The sequence below is a fragment of the Trichosurus vulpecula genome, chromosome 1 (genome assembly GCF_011100635.1).
Source record: "Trichosurus vulpecula isolate mTriVul1 chromosome 1, mTriVul1.pri, whole genome shotgun sequence".
Taxonomy (NCBI): domain Eukaryota; kingdom Metazoa; phylum Chordata; class Mammalia; order Diprotodontia; family Phalangeridae; genus Trichosurus; species Trichosurus vulpecula.
The window spans coordinates 341,022,783-341,045,652 of NC_050573.1; the positions used below are offsets into that span (position 1 = coordinate 341,022,783).

Sequence of the window (22,870 nt, forward strand, 5' to 3'; positions counted from 1 at the left end):
AAGATATACATTAGCTTAAATGTCCATAGCATTTACAAAATGATTTCACTTAATTTTTACAGCAGTCCTCTGAAGTGGATAATAAAAATAGCCTACATTTATAAGGTATTTTAAGATTTTCACAGCAATTCATATTTTTTATTTCATTTGATCCCTGTGGGAGGGGGACAACTCTGCAAGATGGGTATTACTATTATCCCCATTTTTTATAGATGAGGAAACTGAGGCTCAGAGATGTTGAGTGACTTGGTAGTCCACATTTGAAGGCAGCATTCATATCAAGGTCTTATTAATCCACTGTATGCTACACACATATTTCTTCCCATAGGATAAGTATTTTTTATGTTGTCTGCACTTTATAAATAAAAACATTGGTTCATAATATTTAATTAACTTACCTAATAACACACAGGTAGTAAGTTATTGAATTATGACTGCAATATAAGGTATTCTGACAATAATATTAGTACAAATTTATGTTGTGCTTTGAGGTTTGTGAAACACTTTACATAAACCCTCTCATATTCTTTGCTCCCCCATTTCTGGTGCGCTATCTATTGCATAGACTACATCTTAAAATGATAGAACAGCACGCTGCAGCTGCAGTTCATATCAGATACATAAAGTTTCATTCTGTGGTCTCAATGGAAATTTACAGGAAAAACTACCTTGCCCTTCTTCCACTGAAGGATCAACAGATCATCAGTGACAAAGTGTCCTTTACTTTCCTGCATATTTCGTGACATCCCTGCTAGCAGGATTATTTGAGACGCATTTCTACCTGTGGCTGGGAATAAATTCAAGAGTGTACAGATGTGTATTTGTAATATACTTTTGATCAGATGCTCAAAAGCATCCTTATATAATACCTTCCTCTTTGTCTGATATTGTAGAAGGATGTGGAGCAGCATAATCATGTCGACTTTCTTGCAAATTGGTGTCATTCTATGAAAAGAATTTGGTGTAATGTTACAGATTTTATTCATTGCATTATCAAGCAGAAGCAGGCTCAGCAATTGTCCCCATTATTCCCTGGATTTCTTGTCATAACCTATGATTTGATTCTCGATGATGAGCCCAAAGGTAATTTCTGTTGCAAATATGTATTGTAGAAAATTGTTCTCAAAATGTTTGTGTATGTGTTTTCTTTCTTTGCTTCCACTGTAAAGCACTTAAGACATGTTAACCACTGTCAACCACATCACTAGCTGACTATTACCTAAATTCTTGTGTTAGATATTGTAAACTACATCTTAAAGCTACACTAAAAAGGAATTGGGTATTTGTAAAAAAGTGGAACACTTAAATTTTAATAAAATACATGATAAATTTGGCTTGATTGTAGAATGCCATGGGACTACATGAATTAATTGTATTTGACCAATGTCCGTGTAGATGATAATTATTTCATTATATTTGTTAATGAGTTCTGTCACATCACGTCTCTTAGTATATAATGAAAGACATGGAACATGATAACACATAAGTGATAACAAGAGGGGGATATTGTACTACCAAACTCCCACTTGAAGTATATACTCCATTTTAAATAGAAGTAAAAGTGTGTGTGTATGTATATATGTAGTGTGTGCGTGTACATACAATTTTGATATATTGTACACCTATAATTTGGCACATGTATATATTATTTATATGATATAAGGAACATAAAAAGCAACCATAGCTTTACTTGAATCATATTTTAAAATAGGCTACTAAAAGGCTCAGTGAATCTAAGACTGGATTTAGAGCGAGGAAGACATGAGATCCAATCTTACATCAACCACTTGCTGGCTTTGTGAATTTGGAAAAGTCAGTTAACCTTTTTTAGCCTCAATTTCATCTGATAACATGGGGATAATAGTTATTATTAATGACAGCATTTACCTTACAGAATTGTTGTGAGATTTGAATGTATTTATCCTTTGTTCTCAAAGAGGACCATGACATCAGGCAAATGATGACATGACTTGCAGTTGACTTTGATTTGAGTGATGGAGGGCTATGCAAGGTCACCAGCCTCACTTTCTCCTCCAGAGCCATCTGAGTCCAGGGGCCTGATATTCACCAAGACCACTGGAGATGGCCCAGAATGCTTTGGGAGACACTGGCCCTTTCAGGCTAAGGTCTTTTCACATTCTCACATTGAGTGAGGTAAAGCCCATGCAGTGAATAGGCCTCTTTAAGAAATTAATCAAGGTGGGGGGGGTGGAGCCAAGATGGCAGCTGGAAAGCAGGGATTTGCCTAAGCTCTCCCCAAAATCCCTCCAAACACCTGTAAAAATTGGCTCTTAAATTCTAGAGCTGCAGAGACCACAAAATAGCAGAGGGAAGCAGGTCTCCAGCACAGGATGGCCTGGATAGTCTATACCAGGCACTGGGGGCATATCATGGCCAGCATGGGCCTTGCCAGGACCAGACCGGACCAGACACTGGCCTGGAGAAGGCCTTAGGGCTGCTGGGGCAGTTACCAGATTTCTCAACCCATAAACGCCAAACAACAAGGAGCATGGTTAGTGGGAAAATTGCTAGATTGGGTTAGAAAGCAGTCTGGCCCCAGCCCTGGGGGTGGAGGAGGTGGTGCATGGAAGCTTTTGTGGCTGCTTTCAGAGCTCCAGTATCAGCTGCTTCTGGAGTTCCTGGTTCACACAATAGGAGGAATCAAGTGGCAGACCAGAGCAGGAATGTAGGGCTTGCTATGCCCTGCTTGGATCTGGGTCACAATCCTGGTTGGTGGTTCTTGGGGGAGGAGGAGCACTGCTGTAGCAGTGGTTGCAGTGAAAGTAGAGTAGAAGTAGCTCTGAAAACAGCAGTGCAGCCCTTAAGCTTGGGAAAAAGCACTCTCTACTCTGCAAGAAGTCATACCCTGACAGAAAGGTCAAAGGTCAATTAGTTGGCTGGGAACATGTCCAGGCAGTTTAAAAAGGATTCAGACTCAGACTCAGACTCAGAATCTATAATCTTTTTTGGTGACAAAGAAGATCAAAACATACAGCCAGAAGAAGTCAACAAAGTGAAAGAGCCTACGTCAAAAGCCTACAAGAAAAAAAAAATAAATTCGTCTCAGGCTGTGGAAGAGCTCAAAATGGAACTGGAAAAGCAAATAAGAGAAGAAGAGGAAAAATTGGGAAGGGAAATGAGAGAGATGCAAGAAAACCATGAAAAACAAGTCAATGACTTGCTAAAGGAGACCCAAAAACTACTGAAGAAAATAACACCTTAAAAATAGACTAACTCAAATGGCAAAAGAGCTCCAAAAAGCCAATGAGGAGAAGAATGCCTTGAAAGTCAGAATCAGCCAAATGGAAAAGGAGGTACAAAATACCACTGAAGAAAATACTTCCTTAAAAATGAGATTGGAGCAAGTGGAAGCTAGTGTCTTGATGAGAAATCAAGATAATATAAAACAGAATCAAAGGAATGAAAAAATGGAATACAATGTGAAATACTTCATTGACCTCCACAATATCATATTCAAAGTCATGATCAAAAAAGAGCCTAGATATAGTCTTTCAAGAAATTATCAAGGAGAACTGCCCTGATATTCTAGAACCAGAGGGTAAAATAGAAATTGAAAGAATCCACTGATCGCCTCCTGAAAAAGATCCCCCCCCCCAAAAAAAAAACTCCTAGGAACATTGTTGCCAAATTCCAGAGCTCCCACATCAAGGAGAAAATATTGCAAGCAGCCAGAAACAATTTGAGTATTGTGGAAACACAATCAGGATAACACAAAATCTAGCAGCTTCTACATTAAAGGATCGAAGGGCTTGGAATATGTTATTGTGGAGGTCAATGGAGCTGGGATTAAAACCAAGAATCACCTACCCAGCAAAACTGAGTATCATGCTCCAAGGCAAAATATGGATTTTCAGTAAAATAGAATGCTTTCAAGCTTTCTCAGTGAAATGACCAGAGCTGAATAGAAAATTTGACTTTCAAACACAAGAATCAAGGGAAGCATGAACAGGAAAACAAGAAAGAGAAAACATAAGGGACTTACTAATGTTGAACTGTTCTGTTTGCATTCTTACATGGAAAGATGATGTGTATAATTCATGAGATCCCAGCATTAGGGTAGTTGAATGGAATATAAATACATACATACATACATACATACATACACACACACACACACACACACACACATATATATATATATATATATATATATATATATATATATATATATATATATATATATATATAAAGAGAGGGAGAGAGAGAGAGAGAGAGAGAGAGAGAGAGAGAGAGAGAGAGACAGAGACAGAGAGAGACAGAGAGATAGAAGAGAGACAGAAAGACAGCAGACACAGAGAGAGACAGACAGACAGAGAAAGTGTTAGTTTTGTTTTTGTTTTTTAAGTAATACATTAAATACTTGGTCTTTGTGTTTTAGCCAATAGTGAGCACATTATAACTGAATGAGAAATTGCATTCATTGGCTTACAAAATCTTTTTTTTCCATCTTAATATTGACTATAAATATAAACCTATACAGATATCAATAATATAGGTAGATGTAAAGACATAGAAATAGATAATATAGATACAGATAGATATAAATCCTACTCATACAGATATATTCTTAAAAGTCATGAAAAAATGACATGGCACCAAGATGGCAGAGTAAAGGCAGAGACTCCCCTGAGCTCTCCCCCAAACCCCTCCAAATACCTTTAAATGATGACTCTAAAAAATTGTAGAATGGCAGAACCCAAAAAAGATGGAGTGAAACAATTTTCCAGCCCAAGACAACTTATAAAGTTATCAGGAAAGGTCTGTTTCACCAGGGTGAGAAAGGAGCACAGTTCAGCACAGGCCACATCAGTGTAGCCTGGGCCACAGACAACCAGGAGCAGTCCTTAGTTCAACTGAATCAGTGGCAGAGGTCACAGTTTCCAGACTTCTCAGCCCACAGAGAGCAAAGGAATCAGACAATGGGTCAGAAGAAGATTTACAGGGGTACCATTGGTGGCCCCAGGGGCAGGACTCTGTTGCATGGTCTTGGGTCATAGTCCCAGTGTGAGGAGGAACACTAGTGCAGCAGAGCTTGCAACTACAGGGTAACAGGGACTCTGGTCACAGTTCTGGGGTTGAAAACAGTGCTTGTGGTCAGTCATAAACCAGTGCACAATACAGGACAGTAGCAAATATAACTTTGCCTAGATCATACAACCTTGAAGAGCCAAAAACTTACAAGTCCCAAGAATTACCTCTGAAAGTAGCTGCACGCACACACACACACACACACACACACGAAAACCCTGAAATTTGGGACAGTGCCTTTTCCATGTGGGAAGCAGAACTTCACCTTATCATAGCATTAAAAGTCAAAAAATAAGCTGAAAAATGACCAAACAACAATTTTTTTTTTACTATAGAAAGTTACTATAGTGATAAAGAAAATCAAAACACACCCTCAAAAGATGACAATGTCAAAATTCTTGCATCCAAAGCCTCAAAGAAAAATATTAATTGGTCTCATGTCATTGAAGAACTCAAAAAGGATTTTCAAATTCAAGTAAGAGAGGTAGAAGAAAGAATTGGGAAGAGAAATGAGTGTTGTGAGAAAAAAAGTGCTGAAGAAAATAACACCTTTAAAACCAGAATAGGGCAAATGATAATAGAGACATAAAAGTCCAATGAAGATAAGAATTCCTTGAAAAGAAGAATTCGCTAAATGGAAAAAAAAGATACAAAATTTTACTGAAGAGAAAAACGCCTTAAAAATACAATTGGCCAAATGGAAAAGGTTGTACAAAAGCTCACTGAAGAAAGCAATTCCTTTTTGTGAACTGAGTCAGTCACTGGACAGCAATTTGGAACTAAGCCCAAAGTTGATCCAACAGTACCACTAGTAGGTTTATATCCCAAAAAAGATAATAAAAAAGGGAAAAAAAAACAATCCACAGATACAAAAATATTTATAGTGGCTCTTTTTGTGGTGGCTAAGATTTGATATTGAGAAGATTCCCATCAACTGGGGAATGGCTGAATAAGTTGTGGCATATTAATGTAGTGCAATGTTATTATTATTCCATAAGAAATGATGAGCAGATGGATTTCAGAAAGACATGGGAAGACTTATATGAACTGATGCTGAGTGAAGTGAGCAGAAATAGGAGAACATTAAACACAGTAACAGCAACATCATGCAATGATCAACTATGATAGACTTAGCTCTTCTCAGCAATGTGATGACCTAAAATAATTAAAAAAAACTCAGGATGGAAAATGCTATCCAAATGTAGAGAAAGAATTATGGAGTCTGAATGCAGATCAAAACATACTATTTTCACCTTTATTTTTTTTCTTGTGTATTTAATTGTATTCAAAAAAGACAATAAAAATTAGATATAGGGTCAAAACAAAAATGTAAAGGTTTTTTTTGAAAAATCAGTGCTGGAACCCATAGTTTTAGCTATGCGAATAGGTAGTTTCCAAACTATCCAATTGTAACATGGGTTATGGATAACACTATTCATTAGGCTCAGGAGAATATGATTACAAGCAGACAACAATACCTCTCTGCAGGTAACATTTCATTTTATTTTTCATAAAATTAAATCTTCATACAGAAATATTCCCCAAATTTGGATAAAGATGACCTTAATAAACCCTGAGAATCATCAATAATTAGGTGAGATCTCATATGATAGAATATTTTTCATATTTCAGTTACCTTTTCATTTTAATTCATAGGGAGTTTGTGTGTCATCTGATAGAGTCTAATTCCTTTGAATTTGCATAAATGCTTTTTTATGTTTAGAAAGGAATATTTTAACAGATCATACCATAATACTGAGATATCTTTTAATGTTTTGAGAGAGACCTTCAAATGACCTTCCTGTTCACTGTGTCCTTCCAATCCAAGAATTTCTTCCTGATTTTATGATTCTCCATATCAGTCATGAAGAAATGCAAAGCATGACACCTACTATATAGATTCCCTATTTTTTCTTTTGTCAAAGGAGATATTAGAGTCTTACGTTTTGGGAAATAATAAGTATTTAATAACGGCTTGTTGACTGACTGCCAACTAGGCATACTCAGAGAGAAGCAGTTCTGGAACAAGAGCAAAACTTTTTTTTTTTGAATGACATTTTTCTCTCTCTATGTTTTTTTTTTTTTTTTTTTTGGTAAGGGTTTAGTAGTATGAGGTATCACAGCATAGCCAATGCCATCTGACAAATGGCTTATTGGATAATAAGAGACACTGAAAACTTACATTTCTACCTTTCTCTCTTCACAAATGTACCTATTCACTAATGGAAATTTTATAGCAAAACCAGACACATTGCTAGATATCAAGTAACTTTAACAAAAAAAAAAGAATTAAAATTTTAAATTGAGAATTTTTTTTTAAAAACTTCAACTTTTACTATGAAGAACAGAGGTCTATACATTTCCAAGGCAAGGATAGCAAAATACACACAACCTTTATGATGAAGTAAAAAGTAGGATATTAAATAAAGTAACATATTTTAGTCTTTTTCTTCCTTTCCATCATATTCTCCTTATATTTTCCATCCCAGAAAATTTGCTTTACATAAACTTAATAATCACTGAATTTGCATATTATATTTTTGAGTAAAATTATTTTGACTTAGAAAGTACATTGAATTCACAGATTCTCTGTTCTCCATATTACACAAAGAGATTCCAAAATTCTTTTTTCCTCATATGGAAAAACCAGTCCCAGAAACATGGACAGTATCCTACATCATAGATCAATTGAAATTGGAGATTCCAGATCTGGGAAAATTTATCAAGCATTTAAAATGTGCATGTGGTACTCTCCACTTCCTTGTTAGTATTACTTTCCCTCCCATATATCCACCACATAGTCAGTTTTATTACTCAGTACTTAAAAAGGGAAATCCTGTACACTTGACCTTATACTTAAATTTAATTAAATTTCAATTCATCGTAACTAAATTCAAACCATTTGACATACATCATCCAGCATTTTACAAGACCTTGAACTCTACTTTAAAATTAAATTAAATTAAATTTATTTTTCCCAATTAATAGTATTTTCTTTTTCCCCCCAGTTAAATGTAAAGATAGTTTTCAGCATTTACTTTAATAAGATTTTGAGTTTCAATTTTTTCTCCCTCCCTCCCTTCACTCCCCCAACACCAAGACAGAAGCAGTTTGATATAGGATATATACGTGCAATCATATTAAACAAATTTCCACATTTGGAATATTGTAAAAGAATAATCAAAACAAAAGGTAAGTCCTTTCAGGTTTTTCTGAAATCTGCCTGCTCATCGCTTCTTATAACACAATAGTATTCCATTATATTCATACGCCACAACTTGTTCAGTTATGCCCCAACTGATGGTCATCCCCTCAATTTAAAATTCTATGCCACCATAAAAAAGAGCTGTTATAAATATTTTTGTACTTGTGGGTCCTTTCCTATTTTTTATGATCTCTTTAGGATACAGACTTAGTAGTGATACTGCTGTATCAAAGGGTAGGCATAGTTTTGGTTCCCTTTGGTATAACCTGTTGGAGTATTCTTTTCTAAACATAAAAAAAAATATTTAGGTAAATTCAAAGGAATTAGACTCTATTAGATGACACATGAACTCCCTATAAATTAAAATGAAAAGGTAGCTGAGTTGTGAAAAATATTCTATCATATGAAATCTCTTATCTAATTACTCACGATCCTCAGACATTATCAAGGTCACCTTTATCCAAATTTGGTGAATGTTTCTTTATGAAGATTTAATTTTATGAGTGACAAAATGAAATGTTACCTGCAGAAAGGTATTGTTGTCTGCTGTAATTACATTCCCCTTAGCCTAATGAACATTGTCATCCAAAACACATTTTGCAATTGGATAGTTTAGAAGTTACGTATTCACATAGCTAAAACTATGGGTTTCAGTATTGATTTTTCAAAACAAGCCTTACAAAAATTATTGTTTCTAAAATCTAATTAACCAAAGATTTATCTATTTTTTTTTGGTAAAACCAGCCCTTAGTTTTATTTATTTCTGCAATAGTTTCTTAATTTCAATTGCATTAATCTGTCCTTTGGTTTTCAGAATTTCTAATTTGGTATTTAATTGGACATTTTAATTTGTTCTTTTCAAGGTCTTTGAGTTGTATGCCCAATTCATTGATCTCCTCTTTCTCTATTTCATTCATGTAAGCATTTAAATATATAAGTTTTCCTCTATTAATTGTTTTTGCTGCGTCCTTTAATTATTGGTATGTTGTCTCATTTTTGGGGTTCTCTTGGATGAAGTTATTGTTTCTATGATTTGTTGTTTGACTTGCTCATTCTTTAGGATAAGTTTATTTAGTTTCCAATTATTTTTTAGCCTCTGTCAATGGCCCTTTATTACATATAGTTCTGATTACATCATAGTCTTAAATGGATGCATTTAGTATTTTTGCCTTTCTGCATTTGACTGTGAGGTTTTTACGCTCTAATAAATTGTCATTTTTTGTGTAGGTGCTGTATACTGCTGAGAAAAAAAGAATGCGTATTCCTCTGTGTTTCCATCTAATTTGCTTCAGAGATCTACCATATCTAACTTTTCTAAAATTCTGTTCACCTACTTAACTTCTCTTTATTTCATGGATAGATGCATCTATTTCTGAGAGAAGGGGGTTGATGTCCCCCATTAGAATAATTTTGTTGCCTATTTCTTCCTGTAACTTCTTTGACTTTCCTCTAAGAATTTCAATGCTATACCACTTGATGCATATATGTTTAATATTGATATTACTTCATTGTCTATGGTACCTTTTAACAAGATGTAGTTTCCTTTTTTTAGATCTCTTTTTTGCTTTTTTCATCTGAGATCAAGATTGCTACTCCTGCTTTTTTTTTTTTTTTTACTTCAGCTGAAGCATGATATATTGTGCTCCAACCTTTCATCTTTAGTCTGTGGGTATCTCTCTGCTTCAAATGTGTTTCCTGTAAGCAACATATTGTAGCATTATGTTTTTAAATCCGCTCTTGCATACACTTCCATTTTATGGGTGAGTTCATGCCATTCACATTCACAATTATGATTAATAACTGTAATTCTATTTGACCCCTCCTTATACTTTTCTCTCTCCTTTCACACTGTCCTTCCTCACCAGTATTTTATTTCTTACGTCCTTCAACTTACCCTCCATTTTATCCACTCCCTTCCCTTTTCTTTCCCTTTTCCCTTCTATTTCCCTTAAGTGTAAGATAAATTTCTATATCTAACTGAGTGTATATATTATTCTGTCTTTGACTTAAATCTGATGAGAGTAAGGTTCAAACAATGCTTGCTTCCTCCATTCTTTTCCTCTACTCTAATAAGTCTTTTGTGCCTCTTTATTTGGTATAATTAGCCCTGTTCTGCCTCCCCATTTACTCTTCTTCCAGTACAATCCTTTTGTTCACCTCTTAATTTTTTTATATTATCACATAAAAGTTGCCTTATTCCCACACCTTCTCTCTATATATACTCCTTCTCTGAAGTGTTACAAGTACCGTTATGCCATGTATGGATGTACACAGTTCAATCTCATTGGACAGCATTTTTTTCTTTCCTCTTTACCTTTTTATGCTACTCTTTATTCTTGTATTTGAAGATTAAATTTCCTGTTCATCTCTGGTCTTTTCATCAGGAAAGTTTGTATGTCCTCTATTTCACTGAATATCCTTTTTTTCCTCCAAAAGATTATGCTCAGTTTTGCTGAGTAGTTGATTCTCGGTTGTAATCCAAGCTCCTTTTATTTGTGGAATATCATATTCAAAGCCCTCCAGTGCTTTAATATAGAATCTGCTAAGTTCTGTGTAGTCCTGACTTTGGCTTGCATGGTTTCTTTCTGGCTCCTTGCAATATTTTTTCCTTGACCTTATAATTCTGGTACTTGTCTACAGTATTCCTCAGAGATTTCACTTTAGGATCCCTTTCAGGAGGTGACTGGGGGATTCTTTTAATGACTGTTACCCTCTGATTCTAGCATATCAGGGCAGTTTTCCTAGATATTTCTTTAAAGATGTTGTCAAGTCTTTCTCTCTCTCTCTCTCTTTCTCTCTTTCTCTCTCTCTCTCTCTCTCTCTCTCTCTCTCTCTCTCCCCCCCTCTCTTATCATGGTTTTCAGATAGTACAATAATTTTTAAATGATCTCTGTGGGATCTTTTTTTCCATATCTGTTGTTTTCCAGTGAGATATTTTACATTTTTTCTGTCTTCTCAATCTTTTGATTTTGTTTGACTGATTCTTGATGTCTCATAGAGTCATTAGCTTCCACTTGCCCAGTTCAAATTTTTAAGGAACCATTTTCTTTAGTTAGCTTTTGTACCTCCCTTTTCATTTGAACAACTCTACTTTTCAAGGAGCTGTATGCTTCAGTGGACTTTTGTTTTTTTTTTTTTTTTCATTCAGTAATTCTATTTTTTGTGCTTCCTTTTCCGAGTTATTGACTTATTTTTTCATAACTCATCTGCCTCTCATTTATTTTTCTAATTTTTCTTCTATCTCTCTTATTTCATTTTTAAAAACCTTTTTGAACACTTCCAAGAGGGTTTTTGTGAGACCAATTCTTATTCTTTTTGTGACTTCTCACATGTACATTTTTACATTGTTTTCCTCTTCTGAGTTTGTGTTTTGATTTTCCTTGTTTCCATAGTAGATTTCTATGGTCAGGGCTCTTTTCTGTTTCTTCCTCATTTTTATCCTATTTCATGACTGCTCTTAGTACACAGGTGGCACTGTCCCAATCTTCTTTGCTGGGGGTCAGGGGCCTGGTCACTGTCTTTCCATACAGGGGCTTCAGTTACTTGCAGCTTAGTTGTGCCTGTTGTGCTGTGATACCAGGGAACACAAATTGATTTCTGCACTGGGGTTTGAGGCCTCATAGTTGGCCTATTGTGCCACTGGCCTGCTGAAAAAGGACCAAGGGCCCTCAATTGTTGATCTTGGCTGTGGTTAAGGGCCTCCCACTGACTTGCCCAGATACCTTCCTCCTGAGTGAGACAGACATTTCTTGAAGTCCCTTTAATTTGTCTTAAGCTGGAAAATTGTTCACTTCTTTTTTTGTGGGTTCTATTGCTCCAGAATCTGTTTAGAGAATCTGTTTAATGTTGTTTCTGAGAGAAACTGGTGAGAGCTCAGGCAACAACCTGGTTTCTCTCCACCATCTTGGCTCCACCTCCTCCTGATGATTTTTCAATCCTATCGAGCCCCAACTCAGCCAATGACCACCAGTCAAGCTACAGAAGAAAGGCCCTAGGCAAATTGACATTTAGCAGTTTGAATCTTGTGGTAGGAACTCAATTACAGAGTGAACCCTGAACCAACCGAAAAAGATAATACAGATCCCAAGTAGTGCCGACAACAAGAAGAGGTCTCTAAATTCTCTGACAAGAAGAAAGCCCCTATTTCCCTAGAATACATTAAAAAAGTACCATGTCCCTTTTTACCCAGAATCAGGCAGTTTTTGCCCACATCATTCAGTTATACACTATTTAGTTGTGGAACATGACCCAAACACAGCCATGTCCCTTTTCATCCTTATAAGCAAAGCAAAGTAAACTCCAACGACCATGATGGAGTACCTTTGTTTTAGAGACTCACAAGGGATAAACTCAAGGTTGATAACAACTCCATAACAATCAGAGGGAAAAAAATCCCCTGGATATAGGAACTGCAGTAATAAACTGAAAAAAAGTGAAACAAGATACATTGAAAGAAATGCTAGACAGGATTATGGCAGGGGAAATATCACCTTAGAAAAGAATTGATTATGAAGGAGCTCCTTAAATAACCAATATGCCCCAAATGTCAAAATCGGTCAGATGAAAGACAATAACTCAATTATAAAACAAGAAATATAAACAACAGAAACATTGAAAGAAAAAAGTAGAAAATCAGCCTCAAGAACCATAGTGTGGCCCTTCATAATCAATATCCTACAGGTATTTATTAAATATCTGTCTAAACATATAATCATTTTATTAGGCACTAGAGATGAGAAAAAATGAACAGAATATAGCTTCTAGGAATTTGTATTCTATCAAGACTGATAGCTTGAACTCATAGAAGCAGATTTTGTGACTGACAAGAACAATGTGCCCCAGAAAAATGTTCTCATATGGCAGAGGCTAGGGAGCTTCCTTTTAGGAGAGTTGTGATGATATTGTATAGAAGGGCCTCAGAAAAATATTGGAATATTGGATCATTTTATTATAGGTTCTTCTCACTGACTGTGTAGTTAAAAAGTAGCCTCCAGACAGAGATTATAGATACACAAATATCAATAGAAGAGCAAAGTATTATTTAGGATCCCTTTGTGTTCCTGGCTACCTTTCTCCAGGTACACTGAAACTTGCATTGTCAAGTTACTTTTTCACCCCAGGAAAGTGACATTAATATCATGATTACATTTATTTATCTGTCGTGTGATATTTCAATAAAGAGACAAATGCCATTCAGAGAAATAAAATTGTGAAGTATCTTCATTGCCTGTAAACTTAGTGCTGGTAACATCTTGTTCAGTTTTGATTTTTTAATACAAAAAGAGTTAAATATTTTCTTTTATAAATCTGGTTCCTATGTCACAGAGAAGAAAGACCTGAAGTATGATGTACGTTTAGGTCACTGGTTGTCCAGAATAATTCTACTGCATCATATGATATTAATTAATTGATGCACTGAGAATGTTACTGCTGATAGTTATTGGGGGAAAACCCATTTTTCCAAAGGACACTAAGGTTCTCTTAGAGCAAGTCTATTTTGGGACCATAATGTAGTACAATAAGTGCTTTCTTAAATCTCCATCTGGTAACAACTACAAATTTGAGGATGTGGTCTTGCCAAGAATTTCTTCATTGAATAATATGTCCAGCTCAATGAAAGAAGAAAATTTAAATTTTGGGGCAATGGATTTCTTTAGATGCAATAATGTTGCTAAGTAGTAGATCCATTTCCATTTCAATCCACATAATTTGCTACTATTGTATTCTAGGCAGAGGCTTACCTATTCATCATTTATGTGGTAGTCATTATCTTCTTCTTGTTTTTCTTCTGATGTTTCTTTGTTAGAACTGTCATTAGCTTTTATTTCACCATTTCAATGTATGTCAAAGTTTTGCTTTGCAGAGTTAAACTCTCCTTTAATGTTGCCTGACACTTCCATGCCTAATTTGTGACAGAATTCCCTGTTTCCTCATTTCTGCTTCTTGGAGATCCGATAGCAATTTATAAAAGATATCTTGCATTGTTCTGTCATGACCAATGTATGGCAACTGATAATTCTGATGAGTACAATTGTATAAGAAAGTTTATTTTGTTGGGCAAATTCTACAGAAGGTATACAAACACTTTGTTACAGTAGTACCATCAAGGAGGTATTCATTTCACAGGTGCAATGTGCTATGTATGTTTTTGTCCCAAAGTTTAAATCTTATTGATCAGTGTCTTTGGTGTCTCTTTTAGATGTTTTCTTTGTCTTAAGTTTGTTTTATTAGTGGCCTTTATGCTATTTCCTCTACTTTGTTATCCCATGTAGTCTGCCTTGGTTGGTATTCTGGCTCTTCACTGTTGTTCCTTCCTTATTTTCCATCCTGAGTTTTTTTTAAATTATTTTAGGTCATTGAATTGCTGAGATTCTTGGTACAAAAGCAGAAAACTGGGGAAAATTTTATAGACAGTTTATCAGATAAAGTTCTGATATCTAAAATATGTAAAGGACTTTGCAAAATCTATAAAAAATATGAGTCATTCCCCAGTTGATAAGTGGTCAAACATATGAACAGGCAGTTTTCCAATGAAGAAATCAATATAATGTTTAGCCACATCAAATTGCTCTAAATCATTGTTGGTTAGAGAAATTCAGATTAAAACAATGTTGAGATATAATTTTATACCTACCAGATTGTGTAAAATGTGGAAGGGGAAAGTAACAGATGTTGAAGAAGATGTGGAATAGCTGGGACACTAATTCATTGAATCAAATGATTTGACCAGTATGGAGAGCAACATGGAATTATGCCCAAAGAGTTATTAGACTACCCATATTCTTTGACCAACTATTCCACTACTTCATCTATTTCCAAAGATTATTAGGGGAAAAGAAAAGAAGTTATATATCTAAAATGTTCATAGCAGCTCTCTGTGATGGTAAAGAATTGGAAATTGCTGGGATGTCCATCAATTAGACAATAGCTGAACAAGTTGTGGTTTATGATTGTGATGTAATACTACTGTGTTATAAAAAATGATGAGCTCAGAAGGCGATCTGCCACCCCTCATAACCCCCTCCTTTTATGTCCCTCTCCAACTTCACCCTTCCCTTTTGCTCCTCTTCCTTCTCCTCTCCCCTCACCTCCCTCTCTCTTCCTACCCTCCTTCTCCCTGTCTTCCCCATCTCTATCCTTCCCTCCATCTTTTCTTCTTCCTCCCTTTCCAGGCCTACACAATGCCATGATGGACATGGCTGAGGAGGCCACAGAGGCTGCCAAGGTGGACATCATGGCGTTGTGCCCGGACATGTTCTCCAAAATGGCCATGTACCTGATCGGTGAGCAGAGAGCCACCAGTGAACAGCATAAACTTCTGGAAAATATGAATAACTGACTACCTTGAAGTATCTAGAAATAAAAGCTATTGCAGTAAACATAAGTAGAAACCTAAAGCCTAAAGGACTTAAACAGATATATGGAGTACTTCAGCCTTATATGGATCAGATCACTTTAATTGAGGAGCAAGTAGCAGCTCTTGAGCAGGCAGCTTACAAGTTGGATGCATTTTCTTTTTATTTATTTATTTATCTATTTATTTATTTACTTATTCATTCATTCATTTATTCATTTATTTATCCGTCTTTCAATATATTTATTTATGGATCTGTTCATTTATTTATTTATTTATTTGGTTAGTTAGTTAGTTAGTTAATATATTTAGTTTTCAGCATTGATTTTCACAAGAGTTTGAATTACAAATTTTCTCCCCATTTCTACCCTCCCCTCCACTCCAAGATGGCATATATTCTGGTTGCCCTGTTTCCCAGTCAGCCCTCCCATCTGTCACCCCACTCCCCTCCCATCCCCTGTCTCCTTCCTTGCTTGTAGGGCAAGATAAATTTCTACACCCCATTGAATGTGTATCTTATTTTCTAGTTGCATGCAAAATTTTTGTTGTTTTTGAACATCTGTTTTTAAAACTTTGAGTTCCAAATTCTCACCCCTCTTCCCTTCCCACCCACCCTCCCTAAGAAGTCAAGCAATTCAACATAGGCCACATGTGTATCATTATGTATAACCCTTCTATAATACTCATGTTGTGAAAGACTAACTATATTTTGCTCCTTCCCAACCCATCGCACTTCATTGAATTTTCTCCCTTGACACTGTCCCTTTTTGAAAGTGTTTCTTTTTGATTACCTCTACCCCCATCTGCCCTCCCCTCCATCATCCCACACTTTTATTATTTTATCTTCTTCCCTCTTCTTTCCTGTGGGTTAGGACACCCAATTGAGTATGTATGGTATTTCCTCCTCTGGCCAAATCTGATGAGAGCAAAATTCACTCATTCCCCTCTCACCTGCCCTCTCCCCTCCTCCCACAGAACTGCTTACTCTTGCCACCTTTATGCGAGATAATCAACCCCATCCTATCTCTCCCTCTCTCAATATATTCTTCTCTCATCCCTTAATCTGATTTTATTTCTTTTAGATATCTTCCCTTCATCTTCAACTCACCCTGTGACCTCTCTCTCTCTTTCTCTCTCTCTCTCAATATATATATACATATATATATACATATATATGTGTGTATATATATATACACACATACATACATATATACATACACATTCACTTATATATACATATATATATACCTAAACATATATATGTGTGTGTGTATATATGTGTGTGTGTGTGTGTGTGTGTGTGTGTGTGTGTGTGTGTGTGTGTGTATATATATATATATATATATATATATATGAATATTCCCTTCAGCTACCCTCATACTGAGGTCTCATGAATCATACACATCATCTTTCCATGTAGGAATGTAAACAAACAGTTCAACTTCAGTAAGTCCCTTGCAATTTCTTTTTCTTGTTCTTTTTCTTGATTAACTTTTCATGCTTCTCTTGATTCTTATGTTTGAAAGTCAAATTTTCTATTCAGCTAGGGTCTTTTTGGTGAGAAAGCCTAAAAGTCCTCTATTTTATTGAAAATCCATATTTTGCCTTGGAACATGATACTCAGTTTTGCTGGGTAGGTGATTCTTGGTTTTAATCCTAGCTCCATTGACCTCCAGAATATCATACTCCAAGCCCTTCGGTCTCTTAATGTAGAAGCTGCTAGATCTTGGATTATTCTGATTATGTTTCCACATTACTCAAATTGTTTCTTTCTGGCTGCTTGAAGTATTTTCTCCTTGATCTGGGAGCTCTGGAATTGGGTGACAATATTCCTAGGAGATTTCTTTTTGGGATCTATTTGAGGAGACGATTGATGGATTCTTTCAATTTCTATTTTGCCCTGTGGCTCTACAATATCAAGGCAGATCTCCTTGATAATTTCTTGAAAGATGATATCTAGGCTCTTTTTGTGATCATGGCTTTCATGTAGTCCAATAATTTTTAAATTTTCTCTCCTGGATCTATTTTCCAGCTCAGTGGTTTTTCCAATGAGATATTTCACATTGTCTTCAATTTTGCCATTCCTTTGTTTCTGTTTTAGAATATCTTGATTTCTCATCAAGTCACTAACTTCCACTTGCTCCAATCTCATTTTTTTATTTAAATTTATTTATTTAACATATTTAGTTTTCAGCATTGATTTTCACAAGAGTTTGAATTACAAATTTTCTCCCCATTTTTACCCTCCTCCCCACTCCAATATGGCATATATTCTGGTTGCCCTGTTCCCCAGTCAGCTCTCCCCTCTATCACCACCCCCACATCCTCTTTTCCCTTCCTTTCTTGTAAGGCAAGATCAATTTCTATGCCTCATTGCCTGCATATCTTATTTTCTAGTTGCATGTAAAAACTTTTTTTTTTGTTTTTGAACATCTGTTTTTAAAACTTTGAGTTCCAAATTCTCTCCCCTCTTCCCTTCTCACCCACCCTCCCTAAGAAGTGAAGGAATTCAACATAGGGCACATGTGTATCATTATGTATAACCCTTCCACAATACTCATGTTGTGAAAGACTAACTATAGTTTGCTCCATCCCAACCCATTCCGCTGTATTGAATTTTCTCCCTTGACCCTGTCCCCTTTCCAAAGTGTTTGTTTTTGATTACCTCTACCCCCATCTGCCCTCCCCTCCATCATCCCACACTTTTATTATTTTATCTTCTTCCCTCTTCTTTCCTGTGGGTTAGGACACCCAATTGAGTATGTATGGTATTCCCTCCTCAGGCCAAATCTGATGAGAGCAAGGTTCACTCACTCCCCCCTCACCTGCCCTCTCCCCTCCTCCCACAGAACTGCTTCCTCTTGCCACCTATATGCGAGATAATCCACCCCATTCTATCTCTCCCTATCTCCCTCTCTCAGTATGTTGCTCTCTCATTCCTTAAGTTGATTTTATTTCTTTTAGATATCTTCCCTTCACCTTCAAATCACCCTGTGTCTGCCCTCTCTCTCTTTTATACACACACACACACACACACACAAATACACACACACACACACACACACACACTCACAGATATATACGTACACACACATTCACTTATATATGTATATATACATAAACATGTATATATATATATATATATACACATATATGCATATTCCCTTCAGCTACCCTTATACTGAGGTCTCATGAATCATACATGTCATCTTTCCATGTAGGAATGTTAACAAAACAGTTCAACTTTAGTAAGTCCCTTGAAATTTCTGTTTCTTGATTACCTTTTCATGCTTCTCTTGAATCTTGTGTTGGAAAGTCACATTTTCTATTCAGTTCTAGTCTTTTCACTGAGAAAGCTTGAAAGTCCTCTATTTTATAGAAAATCCATATTTTGACTTGGAGCATGATACTCAGGTTTGCTGGGTAGGTGATTCTAAGTTTTAATCCTAGCTCCATTGACCTCCGGAATATCACATTCCAAGCCCTTCGATCTCTTAATGTAGAAGCTGCCAGATCTTGGGTTATTCTGATTGGGTTTCCATGATACTCAAATTATTTCTTACTGGCTGCTTGCAGTATTTTCTCCTTGATCTGGCAGCTCTGGAATTTGGCAACAATATTCCTAGGAGATTTCTTTTTGGGATCTATTTGAGAAGGTGATTGATGGATTCTTTCAATTTCTATTTTGCCCTGTGGCTCTTGAATATCAGGGCAGTACTCCATTATTTCTTGAAAGATGATATCTAGGCTCTTTTTTTGATCATGGCTTTCAGGTAGTCCAATAATTTCTAAATTATCTCTCCTGGATCTATTTTCCAGGTCAGTGGTTTTTCCAAGGAGATATTTCACATTGTCTTCCATTTTTTATTCTTTGGTTCTGTTTTATAATATCTTGATTTCTCATAAAGTCACTAGCTTCTACTTGCTCCAATCTAATTTTTAAAGTAGTATTTTCTTCAGTGGTCTTTTGGACCTCCTTTTCCATTTGGCTAATTCTGCCTTTCAAGGCATTCTTCTCCTCATTGGCTTTTTGGAACCCTTTTGCCATTTGAGTTAATCTATTTATTAAGGTGTTGTTTTCTTCAGTGTATTTTTCAGTATTTTTTTGGGTCTCCTTTAGCAAGTCATTGACTTGTTTTTCATGGTTTTCTCGCATCCTTCTCATTTCTCTTCCTAATTTTTCCTCTACTTCTCTAAATTGTTTTTCCAAATCCTTTTTGAGCTCTCTCATGGCCTGGGAACAGTTTATTTTTTTCTTGGAAGCTTTTCTTGTAGGCTCTATGACTTTGTTTTCTTCTTTAGGCTGTATGTTTTTGGTTTTCTTTGTCACAAAAGAAAGAATCCAAAGTCTGAGACTGAATTTGGGTGTGTTTTCGCTAGCTGGCCATATTCCCAGCCAACTAACTTGACCCTTGAATTTTTTGGTGGGGTATGACTGCTTGTAGAGTTTAGAGAATTATGTTCCTCGCCTGGGGGTATGTGCCAGCTCTGCCACACTAGCACTCCTCCTTTCCTAAGAACCCCCAACCTGGACTGGACTTAGATCTTCAGCAGGCTGTTGCGCTCCTGCTCTGATCCGCCACTTAATTCCTCCCACCAGGTGGGACTGGGGCTGAAAGCAACTGCTGCTGAACTTCTGTAGCCACCCCACCTCCGCTGCCCCAGGGGTAGTGGCCGAACTTCGAACTCCTTCCACTCCCACAGCTTTTCCCACTAACCTGCTCTGATGTCTTTGGTGTTTGTGTGTTGAGAACTTTGATAATTGCTGCAGCTCACTGATTCAGGGAGCTAGGGACTGCTCCACCCAGCTCCTGGTCTGGTTGGTTCCTGCCGCTCACGCTGGGCTCTGCGCTGCTCCACTCTGGATCCAGCTCCCAGCTCCGTGCGGGATAGACCTCACCCTGAGACCGACCATCCAGGCTGTCCTGGGCTGGAGCCCTGCTTCCCTCTGCTTTTTTGTGGATTCTGCAGTTCTAGAATTCGCTCAGAGCCATTTTTTATAGGTTTTTGGAGGGCTCAGTGGGGAGTTCATGCTAGTCCCTGCTTTCCAGCTACCATCTTGGCTCTGCCCTAAGTTGGATGCATTTTCAAAGAAACTAGAGGCAAAGTACACAAGTTATAGAGGCAATGAAAGAATTCTTTAGCACAAAGACTTTTACTACAAGAATGTTTCATAAGAGCTGAAATAAGTGGGATGGAACTCATGAATATGCCTCCGTTCCTAAAAAGAAACAGTGCTGCTGATCCAAGGAGAATCACAGCCTCCACCTCTGGTTGGATGTGGAACTCTGGCCACCCCCAATGTTTTCCTAAATGTGTACTCCCTGGAACCTCATCTTATCATGTGCTTCCTTGTGTGGCCTGGATCAAGGCTCAGAAATCAGGATCAACCTTGTCTAGAGCAGACAGAGATGACAAACTCTGGTCTCCCTGTCTCTTCTCTTCTTCCCTCTCTCCCAGCCCCGCCTTCGTAACCTGTTCTTTAATTTAAATAATAAATGCCAACATATGAAAAAAAGAAAGAAATGATGAGCTCAATAATTATACAAAAATAAACATTGAATAACTTACAGGAAATAATAAAGAGCAAATGACCAGAACCAAGAGAACATTGTGTACAGTAACAGCAATAGTGTTTTAAGGACAACATTGAGCGATTAAGCTATTTTGTCTATTATAAATATCCAAATTAACTATAAGGGATATATAAAGAAAGATGTTATTTGCATCCAGAGAAAGAAATGATAAATAGAAGTATGTGTAGAATGATTTCACATATATATCTATTTCTGTCTAATGGTAGCAACACCTAGGGCAGGGGGGAAGGAAGAAAAAAAGAAATTTATGCTAAATTTCTTGTATATTTGAAAGGAATAGCATGCTGCACATAGCAAATTTCCAGTTTCATGTATAATTTTTAAAATTATTCTACACTATAGAAATGTGTTTTATTCCATAAATTAAAAATCAAAAAACCCCAAGAAAACAGGGGCCCTGGTCACAGTACAATGACTGAGAGGTGTGGCAGTACTTGCAGTGGCAGGGAAGCATTGATTCTTCCTAGGTACTGACCAGAGCACAGACCAAGAGAATAGTGACCACACCATGACTACTATGACTGGTATGACCACTATTATATAACCTTGGAAGCACCAAAAACTTACAGACCCACAGAATGAGTTCTAAAAATAAGAGCATGAAAAAGCATGAAGCTTAGCACAGTGCCTCACTCCCAGTAGCAAAACTAAACATTAACATTAAGTTGAAAGTTAAGAAGTAGACATGAAAAATGAGAAAACAATCAAAAAAGGAGAACTTAACATTAAAAAGCTGATATGGTGTCAGGGAAGTCCAAGATATAAATTCAGAAAACAATAATGTGAAAATAGCTATAAGCAAAAGCTAAAAGAAAGATGCTAACAAGGCCCAATGACAGCAAGAATTCCAGGAAGAGTTAAAGAAATAGATAAGAGTGGTAGAGGAAAAAATAAGGAAACAAATGAGAGTGAAAGAAAGAATATTATGAAAATAGAATTAAAACCTTGGAACCACAGATGCAAAAAATACTGAAAAAAATCACCTTAAGAAAAGCATAGATCAAACAGAAAGGGGGATAGAAAAATTCACTGAACAAATGAACTCCTTAAAAGCAGAATTAGCCAAATTGGAGAAAAAAATACAAAAGTTCAATGCAGAAAATAGTTCGGTAAAAATAGAATTGGGAAAGTGGAAGATAAAGAATTCACAAGACTTCAAGAAACAATATAGCAAAGTCAAAAAAGTGAAAAAAATATTAAAAGAAAATGTGAAATATTTCACTGGGAATAAAAGAGATGTGACCAGGAAATAGAAGAGAGATAATTTGAATACTTTTTTAAATTAGATTTTTTTAGGCCCAACTGCCTTTTACTTTCTGTTGCAATTTATAACACAATTTATAACAAGAGAAGGATCCAATTAAAATCATGGGCCAACTATGCCAGTGGATGCAGAGGCCCATGCTTGTTGTTAGGAGAAATGAAATGTTTAAACAAAACACAGTTTTCGTAGTCAAGCAGAATAAAGTCTTACAGAATGAAATGACCAAATTCATTGAGAATTTCCCTTTGAATGTAGTTTTACAATCATCTTCAAAGCCAAAGATTCCTTCATAATGCATTTTTAAAAATCTCTAAGATCCCAGTGCTTTTTACCTTTATCCTCACAGTAATCCATTGGCTCACTTTTCCATCAAGCTAGATTGAAAATAATGAATCCCATTC

At 36.3% G+C, this 22,870-nt stretch overlaps 1 pseudogene; it reads right to left on the minus strand.

The window, feature by feature from the left end:
* Positions 1–13,735: 13,735 nt before the first annotated feature.
* Positions 13,736–15,487, minus strand: LOC118838119 (annotated as a pseudogene).
* Positions 15,488–22,870: the final 7,383 nt, after the last annotated feature.